Raw genomic sequence first — 15903 nt, 5'->3', positions numbered from 1 at the left:
CCCTCCTTCCTTGCTCCTGGCCTGCCCTGCCTCTTCTACCAATCCATTTGTTTTTTATGGACGGAAAAGAGCAGAAGCTCTGAGCTGTCCGATCAGGTCCATTGTCTACTGAATTGCATGTTACAGAAAATAGAAAGAACGGAACTATCTGTTCACCTTTATTTAACCAGGTAGGCTAGTTGAGAACAAGTTCTCATTTACAACTGCGACCTGGCCAAGATAAAGCAAAGCAGTGTGACACAAAAAACAACACAGAGTTACACATAAAATAAATGAAAGTACAGTCAATAACACAATAGAATTTAAAAAAGAAAGTCTATATATAGTGTGTGCAAACGGTGTGAGGAGGTAAGGCAATAAATAGGCCATAGTAGCAAGTAATAACAATTTAGCAAATTAACACTGGAGTGATAGATGTGCAGATGATGATGTGCAGGTAGAAATACTGGTGTGCAAAAGAGCAGAAAAGTAAATAAAAACAATATGGGGATGAGGTAGGTAGATTGGATGGGCTGTTTACAGATGAGCTATGTACAGCTGCAGCGATCGGTTAGCTGCTCAGATAGCTGATGTTTAAAGTTAGTGAGGGAATATAAGTCTCCAGCTTCAGCGATTTTTGCAATTCGTTCCAGTCATTGGCATCAGAGAACTGGAAGGAAAGGCGACCGAATAGGTGTTGGCTTTGTGATGACCATTGAGATATACCTGCTGGTGTTTGTTATCGTGACCAGTGAGCTGAGATAAGGCGGAGCTTTACCTAGCAAAGACTTATAGATGACCTAGAGCCATTGTCTGGCGACGAATATGTAGCGAGGGCCAGCCGACTAGAGCATACAGGTCGCAGTGGTGGGTGGTATATGGGGCTTTGGTGACAAAACGGATGGCACTGTGATAGACTGCATCCAGTTTGCTGAGTAGAGTGTTGGAGGCTATTTTGTAAATGACATTGCCAAAGTCAAGGATCAGTAGGATAGTCAGTTTTACGAGGGTATGTTTGGCGGCGTGAGTGAAGGAGGCTTTGTTGCGAAATAGAAAGCCGATTCTAGATTTAATTTTGGATTGGAGATGTTTAATTTGAGTCTGGAAGGAGAGTTTACAGTCTAGCCAGACACTTAGGTATTTGTAGTTGTCCACATATTCTAAGTCAGAACCGTCCAGAGTAGTGATGCTAGTCGGGCAGGCAGATGCAGGCAGCGAATGGTTGAAAAGCATGCATTTAGTTTTACTAGCGTTTAAGAGCAGTTGGAGGCCATGGAATGAGTGTTGTATGGTATTGAAGCTTGTTTGATGGTTTGTTAACACGGTGTCCAAAGAAGGGCCAGATGTATACAGAATGGTGTCGTCTGCGTAGAGGTGGATCAGGGAATCACCTGCAGCAAGAGCGACATCGTTGATATATACAGAGAAAAGAGTCGGCCCGAGAATTGAACCCTGTGGTACCCCCATAGAGACAGCCAGAGGTCCGGACAACAGGCCCTCCAATTTGACACACTGAACTCTGTCTGAGAAGTAGTTGGTGAACCAGGCGACGCAGTCATTTGAGAATCCAAGGCTGATGAGTTTGCCGATAAGAATACGGTGATTGACAGAGTCGAAAGCCTTGGCCAGGTCGATAAAGACGGCTGCACAGTACAATCTTTTATTGATGGCGGTTATGATATCGTTTAGTACCTTGAGTGTGGCTGAGGTGCACCCGTGACCAGCTGGGAAACCGGATTGCACAGCGGAGAAGGTACGGTGGGATTCGAAATGGTCAGTGATCTGTTTATTAACTCTGCTTTCGAAGACTTTAGAAAGGCAGGGCAGGATGGATATAGGTCTATAACAGTTTGGGTCTAGAGTGTCACCCCCTTCGAAGAGGGGGATGACCGCGGCAGCTTTCCAATCTTTAGGGATCTCGGACGATACGAAAGAGAGGTTGAACAGACGGGTAATAGGGGTTGCAACAATGGCGGCGGATCATTTTAGAAAGAGAGGGTCCAGATTGTCTAGCCCGGCTAATTTGTACGGGTCCAGGTTTTGCAGCTCTTTCAGAACATCTGCTATTTGGATTTGGGTGAAGGAGAAGCTAGGGAGGCTTGGGTTAAGTAGCTGCGGGGGGTGCAGAGCTGTTGGCCGGAGTTAGGGTAGCCAGGAGGAAAGCATGGCCAGCCGTAGAGAAATGCTTATTGAAATTTTAGATTATCGTGGATTCATCGGTGATGACAGTGTTACCTAGCCTCAGTGCAGTGGGCATCTGGGAGGAGGTGCTCTTGTTCTCCATGGACTTTATAGTGTCCCAAAACTTTTTGGAGTTAGAGCTACAGGATGCAAATTTCTGTACTCACTGGTTATGGAAAATTTGTTATTTTTGTAATTCTCCAGCAGGTTTCCTGAAGGAGAAAGCCTCCACTTCTTGGTAAAAAATAATAATACAAAAACACTATAGTAAATACTACAGTCATGTCTGCAAAAACGCTATATTAATACTACATTATAAACTGGGTGGTTCGAGTCCTGAATGCTGATTGGCTGACAGCCGTGGTATATCAGACCGTATACCACGGGTATGAAAAAACATTTATTTTTACTGCTCTAATTGCGTTGCGTTGTGCCTAAGATCCGCCCTTAGCCGTGATATATTGGTCATATACCACACCCCCTCGTGCCTTATTGCTTAAGTATACTACAGTCAACAAAAACACTACATTAATTACCATAGTATATACTCTCAGTCAAATGTGAATTTATAAAGTCCTTTTGTCACGCCCTGACCATAGAGAGCCTTTTTATTCTCTATTTTGGTTAGGTCGGGGTGTGACTAGGGTGGGTGATCTAGTGCATTTATTTCTATATTGGCCTGGTATGGTTCCCAATCAGAGGCAGCTGTTTATCATTGTCTCTGATTGGGGATCATATTTAGGCAGCCATTTCCCCACTGTGTTTTGTTGGATCTTGATTTCGTGTTGATGCCTGTGAGCTCTACAGAACGTCACGTTTCATTGCTCTTTATTGTTTTTGTGAGTTTCAATTAATAAACGTGTGGAACTCTACGTACGCTGCGCCTTGGTACGAGTATGGTTACCACGACGATCGTGACACCTTTTTACATCAGAAGTTGTCACAAAGTGTGTATGCAGAACCCATCCTAAAACCCCAAAGAGCAAGCAATGCAAATGTAGAAGCACGGTTTTCTTTTACTACAGTATTTATACTACAGTTAACTGTAAATGTTAGAGTATACTACACTAAATTCTACAGTGAAAACAACAGTACAGTCTGTAAAAACTATAGTATTTATAACCAGTGGCGACCCATCATTCAGGGCAGGTGGGGCATTGATTTGCCTGATTTTCTATGTTATTTTGGCATTTATACATGTCACATATCAGTTTGCAAACAATGTAAAAACAAAAATAAATGATTGAGTTAATGAAGCGGCACACAAACATGGTCTCATTTTTGCTTTCTTGAGTAAGGCAGCTCCAAAATGCAGGTGTTTCAGACTAGCTCAGTGCTTTCTGTGGTGGTGGGGCAGCCAACGGAAAATAAAGCGTGTAGGGGTTGGTAATGTTTTCTAGTTGCGCCGTGATTTGCTCAGTGTTTTGTCACTCACGGGGACACTACGTCACCGCAAAATCTACGGGTAGAGCTTGATAATTCAAGCCCCTTGGGTGCTGCCATAGAGTTACATTAGAAGTGCCCATCCAAGAAGGCTCAAGGTCATTGACCACAGATAAAATTACGTCAAATCACGTTATATCTACCGTAGCTTTGATTGAACTGATCATGTCAACATCATACCTTCAAATTCTTAGCTAGAAAGCTAGACATCATCATGAATCATGTTGACAATCTACTGTCAAAATCCTTTTCAATCCTTGTCATATGAAGAGAAACTGCTCATCCATATATTTTATACTTATATATTCTCATCCCATTCATTTACTAGATTGTGTGTTTTAGGTTTTGTTGTGGAATTTTTTAGATATTACCTGCTGCACTGTCGGATCTAGAAGCATAAGCATTTCGCTACACTCGTATCAGTGCTCATCGGCCATTGGAAATAAACATTACACAAGTTTGAATACATTGGCCATGCTGTCAATCCAGCATGACTTCTGCCACGTTCAAAACAACTGGAAACTCAGAACTGGGAAATCTCAGACTTCAGTGAGTTCAAGACAACTGTGAACTCTGAAAAAAACTAGCTCCGACTGGAGAAATACGGTCATCCAACTCAACTCAGAATTACAAGTCGGGAACTTGGGCATGTGTCTTGAACTCCGTCCTGAAGATCACTCACTTGTTTTTTTCAGAGTTCCCAGTTGTCTTGAAACCACCAAAAATACAGAGAATGCTCGACTTTTATGACAAAATTTGCCCACAAGGATCGCCGCACAACCTTCCTGTTCAAGTCAGCACAGCATAATAAGGTGAGTCCAAAAATGTTTTGTATGCTGCTGCATAAATTATGTAATATGTCAGGGAGATATGTATATTGTAGCTAAGAAAGTAATACTAAGTGTATGCTGCGGCTATGGAACCCTGACCTGTTCACCGGACGTGCTACCTGTCCCAGACCTGCTGTTTTCAACTCTCTAGAGACCACAGGAGCGGTAGAGATACTCTTAATGATCGGCTATGAAAAGCCAACTGACATTTACTCCTGAGGTGCTGACTTGCTGCAGCCTCGACAACTACTGTGATTATTATTATTTGACCATGCTGGTCATTTATGAACATTTGAACATCTTGGCCATGCTCTGTTATAATCTCCACCCGGCACAGCCAGAAGAGGACTGGCCACCCCTCATATCCTGGTTCCTCTTTTTTTTTTCTTTTTTTTTTTTACCAGGTAAGTTGACTGAGAACACGTTCTCATTTGCAGCAACGACCTGGGGAATAGTTACAGGGGAGAGGAGGGGGATGAATGAGCCAATTGTAAACTGGGGGTTATTAGGTGACCATGATGGTAAGAGGGCCAGATTGGGAATTTAGCCAGGACACCGGGGTTAACACCCCTACTCTTACGATAAGTGCCGTGGGATCTTTAATGACCTCAGAGAGTCAGGACACCCGTTTAACGTCCCATCCGAAAGACGGCACCCTACACAGGGCAGTGTCCCCAATCACTGCCCTGGGGCATTGGGATATTTTTAGACCAGAGGAAAGAGTGCCTCCTACTGGCCCTCCAACACCACTTCCAGCAGCATCTGGTCTCCCATCCAGGGACTGACCAGGACCAACCCTGCTTAGCTTCAGAAGCAAGCCAGTAGTGGTATGCAGGGTGGTATGCTGCTCTCTAGGTTTCTTCCTAGGTTTTGGCCTTTCTAGGGAGTTTTTCCTAGCCACCGTGCTTCTACACCTGCATTGCTTGCTGTTTGGGGTTTTAGGCTGGGTTTCTGTACAGCACTTTGAGATATCAGCTGACGTAAGAAGGGCTATATAAGTAAATTTGATTTGATTTGTTGTGTAATAAGATGTTAGTAGCCCATGCGCCTCACCCTAATAATTTGGTCCCTTTCCTCCTCATAACTTAGCCTACTGTTGTGACTTGGTGGTGCACATGTAGCCTATAGATAGCCCGTTTTAAAGAAATGGCATCATTGAATAATGTAAGAGCTTTCATTGTCTGCTTATATTCCCCCTTTATTTATCCTATGGTTCTGACTTGGTGTACAGAGAGAAAACTGTAAGAACGGCCCATGGTCTGAATTCTGTTGCTGTACATTTTAAAAGTACTGAACAGATAGTTAGTTATATTGACTACGTCTGTCCAAGCTCGCTCATTAATGTCTTAATTGAAATTGCGGATTGCCTCTTATCCGCTCGTAGTCCCCTTATGCCATTGTTTGTACATCGCAATTGTCAGTAGAAACCACATTTGTTTAAGCAAGTCAGCCATGTCAGCTATGTTTTTGTAAAAGGCACTAAATGAGGCTGAATTAGCTGTTTCGCTGCCAGACAAGGCTCCGCTGATAGCCAGGTGTAGCAGTGGTAAAGATTCACTCCAAGGTGCTGAAAAGAAAGCTCTGCTGTTGGGGCAGCTTTATGTATGTCCCAACAGTTTGTGGGCACCGTTTGTCACCATAATAGGACAATTAATGCATTGTTTAGTGTTGTGTTGTGTAGTAGCTTTGCCAGCATGCATCTAAAAAAAGAGTTTTCCCCACCAAAATTGACATGCTAAAATCGTCACTGTTTCTAACATAGTATACTGAAGTATTTTTTAATGTGGGTATATATTGGCTGGTACAGAATCAGTTTGGGGTGTAGCTTGTGATTGACATTTAATTTTTTGTTTGATATTGTTTCTTTGATGAAGACTATTCAAGCAACAATCACATGATGAACAAGCCAATAATTTTCCTAATATCTTACCAGATAAACTCAGCAAAAAAAGAAATGTACCTTTATCAGGACCCTGTCTTTCAAAGATAATTTGTAAAAATCCAAATAACTTCACAGATCTTCATTGTAAAGGGGTTTCCCATGCTTGTTCAATGAACCATAAAAAATTAATGAACATGCACCTGTGGAACGGTCGTTAAGACAGTAACAGCTTACAGGCGGTAGGCAATTAAGGTCACAGTTATGAAAACTTAGGACACTAAAGAGGCCTTTCTATTGACTCTGAAAAACACCAAAAGAAAGATGCCCAGGGTCCCTGCTCATCTGCGTGAACGTACCTTAGGCATGCTGCAAGGAGGCATGAGGACTGCAGATGTGGCCAGGGCAATAAATTGCAATGTCATACTGTGAGACGCCTAAGACAGCGCTACAGGGAGACGGGACGGACAGCTGATCGTCCTCGTAGTGGCAGACCACGTGTAACAACACCTGCACAGGATCAGTACATCCGAATATCACACCTGCGGAACAGGTACAGGATGGCAACAACAACTGCGAGAGTTACACCAGGAATGCACAATCCTTCCATCAGTGCTCAGACTGTCCGCAATAGGCTGAGAGAGGCTGGACTGAGGGCTTGTAGGCCTGTTGTAAGGCACGTCCTCACCAGACATCACCGGCAACAACGTCGCCTATGGGCACAAATCCACCGTCGCTGGACCAGACAGGACTGGCAAAAAGTGCTCTTCTCTGATGAGTTGCGGTTTTGTCTCACCAGGGGTGATGGTCGGATTCACGCTTATCGTCGAAGGAATGAGCGTTACACCGAGGCATGTACTCTGGAGCGGGAACGATTTGGAGGTGGAGGGTCCGTCATGGTCTGGGGCGGTGTGTCACAGCATCATCGGACTGAGCTTGTTGTCATTGCAGGCAATCTCAACGCTGTGCGTTACAGGGAAGACATCCTTCTCCCTCATGTGGTACCCTTCCTTCAGGCTCATCCTGACATGACCCTCCAGCATGACAATGCCACCAGCCATACTGCTCGTTCTGTGCGTGATTTCCTGCAAGACAGGAATGTCAGTGTTCTGCCATGGCCAGCGAAGAGCCCAGATCTCAATCTCATTGAGCACGTCTGGGACCTGTTGGATCGGAGGGTGAGGGCTAGACCCATTCCCCCCAGAAATGTCAGGGAACTTGCAGGTGCCTTGGTGGAAGAGTGGGGTAACATTTCACAGCAAGAACTGGCAATCTGGTGCAGTCCATGAGGAGGAGATGTACTGCAGTACTTAATGCAGCTGGTGGCCATACCAGATACCGACTTTTACTTTTGATTTTGAAACCCCTTTGTTCAGGGATACATTATTCAATTTCTGTTAGTCACATGTCTGTGGAACTTGTTCAGTTTATGTCTCAGTTGTTGAATCTTGTTATGTTCATACAAATATTTACACATGTTAAGTTTGCTGAAAATAAACGCTGTTGACAGTGAGAGGACGTTTAATTTTTTGCTGAGTTTATATATATATACACTGCTCAAAAAAATAAAGGGAACACTTAAACAACACAATGTAACTCCAAGTCAATCACACTTCTGTGAAATCAAACTGTCCACTTAGGAAGCAACACTGATTGACAATAAATTTCACATGCTGTTGTGCAAATGGAATAGACAAAAGGTGGAAATTATAGGCAATTAGCAAGACACCCCCCAAAACAGGAGTGATTCTGCAGGTGGTGACCACAGACCACTTCTCAGTTCCTATGCTTCCTGGCTGATGTTTTGGTCACTTTTGAATGCTGGCGGTGCTCTCACTCTAGTGGTAGCATGAGACGGAGTCTACAACCCACACAAGTGGCTCAGGTAGTGCAGTTCATCCAGGATGGCACATCAATGCGAACTGTGGCAAAAAGGTTTGCTGTGTCTGTCAGCGTAGTGTCCAGAGCATGCAGGCGCTACCAGGAGACAGGCCAGTACATCAGAAGACGTGGAGGAGGCCGTAGGAGGGCAACAACCCAGCAGCAGGACCGATACCTCCGCCTTAGTGCAAGGAGGTGCACTGCCAGAGCCCTGCAAAATGACCTCCAGCAGGCCACAAATGTGCATGTGTCAGCATATGGTCTCACAAGGGGTCTGAGGATCTCATCTCGGTACCTAATGGCAGTCAGGCTACCTCTGGCGAGCACATGGAGGGCTGTGCGGCCCCACAAAGAAATGCCACCCCACACCATGACTGACCCATCGCCAAACCGGTCATGCTGGAGGATGTTGCAGGCAGCAGAACGTTCTCCACGGCGTCTCCAGACACTGTCAGGTCTGTCACAAATGTGCTCATGTGCTCAGTGTGAGCCTGCCTTCATCTGTGAAGAGCACAGGGCGCCAGTGGCGAATTTGCCAATCTTGGTGTTCTCTGGCAAATGCCAAACATCCTGCACGGTGTTGGGCTGTAAGCACAACCCCCACCTGTGGACGTCGGGCCATCATACCACCCTCATGGAGTCTGTTTCTGACCGTTTGAGCAGACACATGCACATTTGTGGCCTGCTGGAGGTCATTTTGCAGGGCGCTGGCAGTGCACCTCCTTGCACAAAGGCGGAGGTAGCGGTCCTGCTGCTGGGTTGTTGCCCTCCTACGGCCTCCTCCACGTCTCCTGATGTACTGGCCTGTCTCCTGGTAGCGCCTGCATGCTCTGGACTCTACGCTGACAGACACAGCAAACCTTTTTCCCACAGTTCGCATTGATGTGCCATCCTGGATGAACTGCACTACCTGAGCCACTTGTGTGGGTTGTAGACTCCGTCTCATGCTACCACTAGAGTGAGAGCACCGCCAGCATTCAAAAGTGACCAAAACATCAGCCAGGAAGCATAGGAACTGAGAAGTGGTCTGTCGTCACCACCTGCAGAATCACTCCTGTTTTGGGGGGTGTCTTGCTAATTGCCTATAATTTCCACCTTTTGTCTATTCCATTTGCACAACAGCATGTGAAATTTATTGTCAATCAGTGTTGCTTCCTAAGTGGACAGTTTGATTTCACAGAAGTGTGATTGACTTGGAGTTACATTGTGTTGTTTAAGTGTTCCCTTTATTTTTTTGAGCAGTGTATATATATATATACAGTTGAAGTCAGAAGTTTACATACACCTTAGCCAAATACATTTATCCTGACATTTAATCCTAGTAAAAATTCCCTGTCTTAGGTCAGTTAGGATCACCACTTTATTTTAAGAATGTGAAATGTCAGCATAAGAGTAGTGACAATGATTTATTTCAGCTTTTATTTATTTCATCACATTCCCAGTGAGTCAGAAGTTTACATACACTCAATAAGTATTTGGTAGCATTGCCTTTAAATTGTTTAACTTGGGTCAAACATTTCGGGTAGCCTTCCACACGCTTCCCACAATAAGTTGGGTGAATTTTGGCCCATTCCTCCTGACAGAGCTGGTGTAACTGATTCAGGTTTGTAGGCCTCCTTGCTCGCACACACTTTTTCAGTTCTGCCCACAAAGATTCTATAGGACTGAGGTCAAGACTTTGTGATGGCCATTCAAATACCTTGACTTTGTTGTCCTTAAGCCATTTTGCAACAACTTTGGAACTATATATATATATATATATATACCGTATATATTGACCATACTGTCTATATGTAACAGGGTTATAATAATAATAAGAACTGGAGACTGCGTCCAAGATGTCATTGTTTTCAAAGTAATCTACTCACGTTCGCATACACCGATTCATGGACCATCTATATACAGGTTGCATCCGGTTTAATGCGGACCAACATCACATTTGCACTAGAACTCATTGCACACAGGGAGCTGCACGAGCAGCGACAACATAATTAAGTCATCCAAAAACATGGCAGACATTGGATGAATGTAAAATAATACATTCGGCTGTGAGTGATGGAAGAAATTGGCCTCAGCAACACTTATTTGAATAGTTCAATGGATGTTTTGCCCACAAAGGTAATGACTAAAGTGTCTCATTATGAATTTTCTAATCTGACTTTTCTGTGTGACCGTCTATGGGAATTGTCTTTCTGGGCCGAGCGTCAGTTAAACTGCAGTACTGAAGCAAGACTGTAGGAGCAGTCGAAACTGTGCTGCTGCAATCTGATTGTCTGAAAGTGATACACAACATCCATTGGCTAGCATTCAGCCACTCCTAGCATGGTGGTGGTAAGTTGTGTTTCATAAAGAAAGTATGAATATTTTCACTGTTTTTTTCCACCACCTTGCCATTTAATCAAGTTAAGGAGGAAATTGACGCCTTTGCAGCCTGAATGGATATTTTGTTATGTAAAAACCGGGATACGAGTATATAGCTGCATGCATGGATTTATTTTGGACGGTAAGAAAATGAAACGACTTAATATCGCCATCTGCCGGCCTTTGGGCTAATATCTGCTTGGCAAACTATTTAATCCAAAAGTGACTGACAGGGGAAGGGAATATATAGCTGGATAAACAGTCGTGGCCAAAGGTTTTGAGAATGACAAATATTAATTTTCACAAAGTCTGCTGCCTCAGTTTGTATGATGGCAATTTGCATATACTCCAGAATGTTATGAAGAGTGATAAGATGAATTGCAATTAATTGCAAAGTCCCTCTTTGCCATTCAAATGAACTGAATCCCCCAAAAACATTTCCACTGCATTTCAGCCCTGCCACAAAAGGACCAGCTGACATCATGTCAGTGATTCTCTCGTTAACACAGGTGTGAGTGTTGACGAGGACAAGGCTGGAGATCACTCTGTCATGCTGATTGAGTTCGAATAACAGACTGGAAGCTTCAAAAGGAGGGTGGTGCTTGGAATCATTGTTCTTCCTCTGTCCAACTATGGTTACCTGCAAGGAAACACATGCCATCATCATTGCTTTGCACAAAAAGGGCTTCACAGGCAAGGATATTGCTGCCAGTAAGATTGCACCTAAATCAACCATTTATCGGATCATCAAGAACTTTAAGGAGAGCGGTTCAATTGCTGTGAAGAAGGCTTCAGGGCGCCCAAGAAAGTCCAGCAAGTGCCAGGACCGTCTCCTAAAGTTGATTCAGCTGCGGAATCGGGGCACCACCAGTACAGAGCTTGCTCGGGAATGGCAGCAGGCAGGTGTGAGTGCATCTGCACGCACAATGAGGCAAAGACTTTTGGAGGATGGCCTGGTGTCAAGAAGGGCAGTGCAGAAGCCAATTCTCTCCAGGAAAAACATCAGGGACAGACTGATATTCTGCAAAAGGTACAGGGATTGGACTGCTGAGGACTGGGGTAAAGTAATTTTCTCTGATGAATCCCCTTTCCGATTGTTTGGGGCATTCGGAAAAAAGCTTGTCTGGAGAAGACAAGGTGAGCACTACCATCAGTCCTGTGTCATGCCAACAGTAAAGCATCCTGAGACCATTCATGTGTGGGGTTGCTTCTCAGCCAAGGGAGTGGGCTCACTCACAAGTTTGCCTAAGAACAAAGCCATGAATAAAGAATGGTACCAACACATCTTCCGAGAGCAACTTCTCCCAAACATCCAGGAAGAGTTTGGTGACGAACAATGCCTTTTCCAGCATGATGGAGCACCTTGCCATAAGGCAAAAGTGATAAGTAAGTGGCTCGGGGAACAAAACATCAATATTTTGGGTCCATGGCCAGGAAACTCCCTAGACCTTAAACCCATTGAGACCTTGTGGTCAATCGTCAAGAGGCGGGTGGACAAACAAAAACCCACAAATTCTGACAAACTCCAAGCATTGATTATGCAAGAATGGGCTGCCATCAGTCAGGATGTGGCCCAGAAGTTAATTGACAGCATGCCAGGGCGGATTGCAGAGGTCTTGAAAAAGAAGGGTCAACACTGCAAATATTGACTCCTTGCATCAACTTCATGTAATTGTCAATAAAAGCTTGTGACACTTATGAAATACTTGTAATTATACTATTCCATAGTAACATCTCACAAAAATATTTAAAGACACTGAAGCAGCAAACTTTGTGGAAATTAATATTTGTGTCATTCTTAAAACTTTTGGCCACGACTGTACATGTAGATATGGTTAAAGTGACTATGCATATATGATAAACAGAGAGCAGCATCAGCGTAAATGAGGGGTGGGGGGGGGGGGGGGCCTCACGATGCAAATAGTCCAGGTAGCCATTTGATTAACTGTTCAGGAGTCTTATGGCTTGGGGGTAAAAACTGTTGAGAAGCATTTTTGAACTAGACTTGGTACTCCGGTACCGCTTGCCATGTGGTAGTAGAGAGAACAGTCTATGACTGGGGTGGCTGGGGTCTTTGACAATTTTTAGGCCTTCCTCTGACTCCGCCTGGTGTAGAGGTCCTGGATGGCAGGCAGCTTAGCCCCAGTGATGTACTGGGCCGTACGCACTACCCTCTGTAGTGCCTTGCGGTCAGAGGCCCGAGCAATTGCCGTACCAGGCAGTGATGCAACCAGTCAGGATGCTCTCGATGTTTGCAGCTGTAGAACCTTTTGAGGATCTCAGGACCCATGCTAAATCTTTTTAGTTTCCTGAGGGGGAATAGGCTTTGTCGTGCCCTCTTCACGGCTGTCTTGGTGTGTTTGGACCATTCTAGCTTATTGTTGATGTGGACACCAAGGAACTAGAAGCTCTCAACCTGCTCCACTACAGCCCTGTCGATGAGAATGGGGGCGTGCTCGGTCCTCCTTTTCCTGTAGTCCACAATCATCTCCTTAGTCTTGGCTACGTTGAGGGATAGGTTGTTATTCTGGCACCACCCGGCCAGGTCTCTGACCTCCTCCCTATAGGCTGTCTCGTTGTTGTCGGGGATCAGGGCTACCACTGTTGTGTCGTCTGCAAACATAATGATGGTGTTGGAGTCGTGCCTGGCCATACAGTCGTGGGTGAACAGGGAGTACAGGAGGGGACTGAGCACACACCCCTGGGGAGCTCCAGTGTTGAGGATCAGCGTGGCAGATGTGTTGCTACCTACCCTCAGTCCAGGATCCAGTTGCAGAGGGAGGTGTTTAGTCCCAGGATCCTTAGCTTATTGATGAGCTTTGAGGGTACTATGGTGTTGAACGCTGAGCTGTAGTCAATGAATAGCATTCTCACATAAGTGTTCCTTTTGTCCAGGTGGGAAAGGGCAGTGTGGAGTACAGTAGAGATTGCATCATGTTAGAGAGAGAGATCAAGTAGTAGAATCTCTACCTGATTACTACTGGAAGCACTACTGTTTTCCTACTGAACACTAGAAAACTCAATCTTACCAACAATGGCCTGTTGAGGGCCTCCTTGGCAACAGATTTAAAAAAATGTAAGTAGAATGGGGAAGTATACTAATATGAAAATACTACACATTTGCATACAAACACATACTTATTAGCTAGCATGATGAAAACAGAGGCTACATAGCTAACGTTACATTTCAATAGGGCTAGCAAGCTGCTAGGCTAAACACAATACATCTCTATGACAATGGCTAAGACCTTTTTGGCTAGCAATTTTTTTGATGTAGTAAAAAGTTATATAAACCGCTAAACAATGACATGTAAGTATTCATAAAACATAAAGGAAAGTTAAACCTACATATGGTGTCAGCCTAAGGGGTATAAAAGACAGGATGGAAGGCTGGAAGATGATAATATTTGGGATTGTCAAACACTAGCTAGCTAACAACAACCAACTTTTCTTCAACTCTTCTTCTGCGGTCACGAGCACAGGATGTGCAGCCTCAAGCTGCAAAACTCTACTGCTCACTACTGAAAAGTTGGTGCAGTTTGCCTGTAGTGTTTTGGCTACTTATTTACTACCAACATCAAGTAGTAGAATCTCTACCTGATTACTAATGTTTTCCTACTTAACACTACAAAACTCTACTTGAGTAGTGCATCTTGAGAACTACACAATTCCTAGGTTTTGTATAGTAATTCAGTAGTACTTTATCATGAGGGATGTGAATTGGGTGGCTGTCCTTGATGTTCTTCTTGGCCTTTTATGACACCGGGTGCTGTAGATATCATGGAGGGCAGGCAGTGTGCCCCTGGAGGGCCCTGTGTTTGCGGGTGGTGCAGTTGCCGTGCCAGGCGGTGATACAGCCTGACAGAAGTTTCTCGAAGGTGCATCTGTAGAAGTTTGTGAGGGTCTTGGGGGCCAAGCTGAATTTCTTCAGCTTCCTGAAGTTGAAGAGGTGCTCTTGCGCCTTCTTCACCATAGTGTCAGTGTGGAGGGACCATTTCAGGTCCTCAGTGAGGAACTTCAAACATTTTACCCTCTCAACTGCAGCCCCGTAGATGTGTATGGGGGCATGCTCTCTCTGCTGTGTCCTATAGTTACTATTTTACTGACAGGTACTGTTCTTTGGATAGATCACTGTCATCCTGAGATCTCACAGCACACATAGCCTAACCCATACACATCGCTCTCTCTCAGTCTCTCTCGCGTTCGCTGAAGACATAACGGTCTGACTAAAAAAGATGGGGAGTGAATTGATGTAGTTCCATTGACAAAGGGGCAGATAGGGGGGGTGGGTAAGTTGTTGTATGTAGTAGGCCTGCTGCACATTTCCTGAAATGCACCTCTTTGATTGACCACACCCTGTCCCTCTATTTGACTGTGGGTGTCTATAAACGAGATGCATCAAGGAACACCAGAATGACACATGTTCCAACTGACTTATGCAGTTAAATCAAAGCTAGCCTATTCTGATATTTCACAGGCTCTACATGGGCTTACCTGGATGTGCCTTGCAATCACTCTTTCTCCTGTGAAGGACATACACTGTACAGCAGCAGTGCCACCCTCTGGCAGTTTTCTATACTTTGTCTGTAACATTGCTACATAACACTGCCAATTTTCTAGTTTTGGGAATACAAATAATGATGTGTTTGCTGGTGTTTGACCCAAATCAGTACAAATGGTTAATTAATGTAAATCTGCATTATTAAACATTTCCTGTGATTGTTCCCTATTGTCATTTGCAGTCTTATGATTGAGATTGTATCATTCAATCAATGCTCTTGGCTCCCATGTGGCACAGCGGTCTAAGGCACTGCATCTCAGTGCTATAAGTGTCACTACAGACCCTGATTCGATTATGTATCACTGGTTCTAGGCTGTATCACAACCGGCCGTGATTGGGAGTCTCATAGGGCAGCACACAATCGGCCCAGGGTTGTTCGAGTTTGGCTGGTGTAGGCTGTCATTGTAAATAAGAATGTGTTCTTAACTGACTTGCCTAATTAAAACAATTGTTACTACACTTCTTCCCAACCACTGAATTTTCATCAACCCTCCACACAGAAATTATACTGCTAGTGGGCTGTAGCCTATATAAAATGCTCTCTTGGGATGAGTACAGGGCTAGCCTATCCCTACAGAAAGTTTTGTGAAAAAAAATACTGGTGAAAAGGAAATTGGCAAGAGGGTGGAACTAATTAGTGCAAGAAAAAAAAGGTGGACTATGTATGTGACATAACATGTAGCCTAACGTGCAACAAGTGGGCAATTTGAGAGAGATGAAGGTAGCTGAGCATTCAAGCTCGACATTCTATTGATGAGAATCCATGGGAGTTGGAAGCGGGTCTTTAT

The sequence above is a fragment of the Salvelinus fontinalis genome, chromosome 3, assembly GCF_029448725.1.
Source record: "Salvelinus fontinalis isolate EN_2023a chromosome 3, ASM2944872v1, whole genome shotgun sequence".
Lineage (NCBI taxonomy): Eukaryota > Metazoa > Chordata > Actinopteri > Salmoniformes > Salmonidae > Salvelinus > Salvelinus fontinalis.
Note: the sequence above shows the minus strand (reverse complement) of the source record.